The sequence below is a fragment of the Malania oleifera genome, chromosome 7, assembly GCF_029873635.1.
Source record: "Malania oleifera isolate guangnan ecotype guangnan chromosome 7, ASM2987363v1, whole genome shotgun sequence".
NCBI classification, from domain to species: domain Eukaryota; kingdom Viridiplantae; phylum Streptophyta; class Magnoliopsida; order Santalales; family Ximeniaceae; genus Malania; species Malania oleifera.
In genome coordinates this window covers 12,659,257-12,662,279 of record NC_080423.1, presented here as the reverse complement: position 1 = coordinate 12,662,279, position 3,023 = coordinate 12,659,257, and the positions used below count along the sequence as shown (strand labels likewise).

The 3,023-nt window shown below is 41.7% G+C and overlaps 1 long non-coding RNA gene across 1 annotated transcript; it reads right to left on the bottom strand.

The window, feature by feature from the left end:
- Positions 1-265: 265 nt before the first annotated feature.
- Positions 266-2,649, bottom strand: LOC131160191 (uncharacterized). The gene is made up of 2 exons (XR_009137957.1): positions 1,740-2,649; positions 266-1,688 (listed from the first exon to the last, which is right to left on the bottom strand). It is a non-coding gene; the product is annotated as an uncharacterized LOC131160191 (long non-coding RNA).
- Positions 2,650-3,023: the final 374 nt, after the last annotated feature.

The following is a 3,023-nucleotide window of genomic DNA, read 5'->3' as shown; positions in this document are numbered from 1 at the left end:
AGTTTCACTAAGTCATTTAAACTAAGTTTTTTTATTTTAGTAAAACTTAATCCTTTTCTGTAATTTGAGTCTAGGGATTTGTTATCATTCAAAATAAGTCTTCGGCTTTAAATTGGGTCTTAATTTTAAAACTAGTTTTTTTTGGAGATTAAGGTCATATTCTATTAACTATGCCTGTTTGGTCAAAATTGATCAACACTGGAGTCATAATCAAGAAATGCATTAGTTAGGAGAGAAAACATGTTTGTACACATGCACACATGAGTGTTTGAACATGCAAGGGACAGAAACACTTACAAAAAGAAAAATGTTGTACAAGTTATAGTTGCAGGGGAAAACTACACGGGGGTACATGCAAGTTACAAAAAGGAAAATGAAAATATAGAAATACAAAAATACCAGTAAAGGTTACATGTACAAACTGCTGTTGCAGTACAAGCCAACCCGTGGGTACATCAACATACAGAATGCAAAGAAATAAAAACAAGCACAAAAATAATAAGATGCCATGCCTTCCATTCCCAGAATTCCACCTGGATCACCAGGTTCACCTACACATAGGAAGCACAAAATCAGTTAACCGGAGTCCAAAATAACAAGAAATGAAATGCAAAAATCACATGTGAGTTGTTAGAAAGAATTATTCCCTGCCAGGGGGAGGGGAATTCTGTTAATTGGCGCCAAAAAGTACCCTCAGACTCCCTATAAATAGGGAGTCTCACTGTAGCAAAGGCACACTTCGGAGAGTACAAAAGCACCCTGCCAAATTGAGAGTGAGAAAGCTTTAGAGATACTCTGCCGAGTTGAGAAATGAGAACTAAGAGCAAAGAGAAACTTTGTTGAAGCAGAGAGTAGAGAAGCGGGAGTTCCCTCAGATGTTGGAGGAGCTCTGCTAAATTGCAAAGGGCAGAATAGTGCAGGAAGTGGAGAAGCAAACTACATAAAGCATTCAGACACACTCAAGCCACCAGACTAGATGTCCAAAAAAGACACAGAAAGACAGGAGGAGAGAAAGGAAGAGGGTAAAAGTTCGAAACCATCATTCTTGTTATCATTCAATTCATTCAATAGTGGTGTGTGGATGTGAATGCAGGGATTATTCTTGTTAAATTTCATGTTCATGCTTGAATTTGAACTGCAGAGACCAAACCCGAGCCCACTTCCCTAAACTCGAATCCAAGTTCGGGTTCGAGCCTCTCGAACCAGCCCACCAAACCTGAACTCAGGTTTACCCAGATCCGTCCGTCGAACTTGAATCCCAGTTCAGGTTCAAACTTTCATACATAACCATGTAAACCGAATCCCCTAACCCGAACCTAGGTTTGGGTTTGAAGCTCAACCTCTGTAACTTTTTACCCTTAGCTCGTTTTATTTTTAACTAAATCCTAACACATTTTAAAATCACCCGACCCAATTCATGCTTTTAAGACCAGCCCAAAGCCATACTGTTTTAGCATTTTATCTTAGGCTCGTTTAAAAAATTGACTCAAGTCCATCTTAGCATTTTATCCTAGGCTCGTTTAAAAAATTGACTCAAGCCCATCTTAACTTTTTACCCTAAACCCATTTTGGAAAAATTGACTCAAGCCCATCTTAACATTTTACCCTAGGTTCATTTAAAAAAATTGACTCAAGTCCATCTTAACATTTTACCCCATGCTTGTTTAAAAAAATTGACTCAAGCCCATCTTAACTTTTTACCCCAAGCCCATTTTGAAAAAAAATTGACTCAAGCCCACTTTAAAAATCAACCAAAGCCCATCACCCTAAGACCACTTGAGCTAACCCAACACCAGTGAGTGCCTAACCGTATGTGTCCAACCTGCTCGGGTTCATTCGAGCTCACATAACCCATTCGGGTTGACTCGTAGTGAGTGCCTAACCGTATGTGTCCAACCTGCTCGGGTTCATTCGAGCTCACATAACCCATTCGAGTCAACCCTGGTTGGAATCACCACAACTCACCGAGCCAAAGACGAGTTCACTTGTCTTCAACCCCAACCATCCCAGACTTGAAACCCTAACTCTCCAAATACAACATAGAGAATCACACACACAACTAGCATTCACATACCATATACACACATCAAATCACAGGCAATAAATAAATAAATAAATAAAAGTCAAAAAAGAAGAAGGAGAGAGAGAGAGAGAGAGAGAGAGAGAGAGAGAGGAGGAGGAGGAAGAACCCATCTTTTCTTTGGACTTCGAGTGAGCCTCTCTGAAATCCCTATCAACCATTTCCTTCGAAGTCCTTTAGGGCAGGTTCGCCATAGTTTCTTTCCAACGTCAAAAGCTACAATGCCTCCGAGAGTTGTTGAGAAGAAGGAGAGAGGGGTAGGGGAGTTGCAGAGCGACAAACTTGAGCTTCGGCTTCGAAAGGAGAATTTGAAAGAACAAGGGTAAGAGATAGAGGGAGTCTGATAGAGTTACAAAGGAGGGTTTAAACTAGGGTTTCGCATAGAGGGAAGGAAAAGAGAGGAGAATGAGGGAGAGGGAGAGAAGAGCTACAGATGCTAGCTAGGGTTTTCGTTGAAGTTCAGAGCTTGGGTTAGGGTTTGCAGGAGACAGAGGGGGAAGAAGAGGAGAGGCGAGAGAAGGGAAGCTGAAAGCATTCGAGAAAAATTGGAAAAAATGAGAGAAAGAAGAAAATTTGGTTTTTATATGTTCGGTGCAGAAACCATGGGAGGTCAACACGTGGAGCATCCGTGACCCCAGCATCAATTTCATGTACGATCAAATCTGGACTGTTCATTTGGAGTTAGTAGTGAACGCCTCAGATAATGCCACAACAACAATCTATGCGGATCAAGCCTCCACTTTTGGATCTCTACATACCATCAACGGTGGCGATTTCATGGCGTCAGAAGCATTAATTGCTGCTAGGCCTGGCAAAACGGGCGGACGGGTCAGGTTTGGGCGGGTTGTCAACGGGCCGGGTCATAAACGGGCGGGTCATAAACGGGTTAACATTAAATGGGTCACACACATCTCAACCCTAACCCGCCCGTTTAATAAACGGG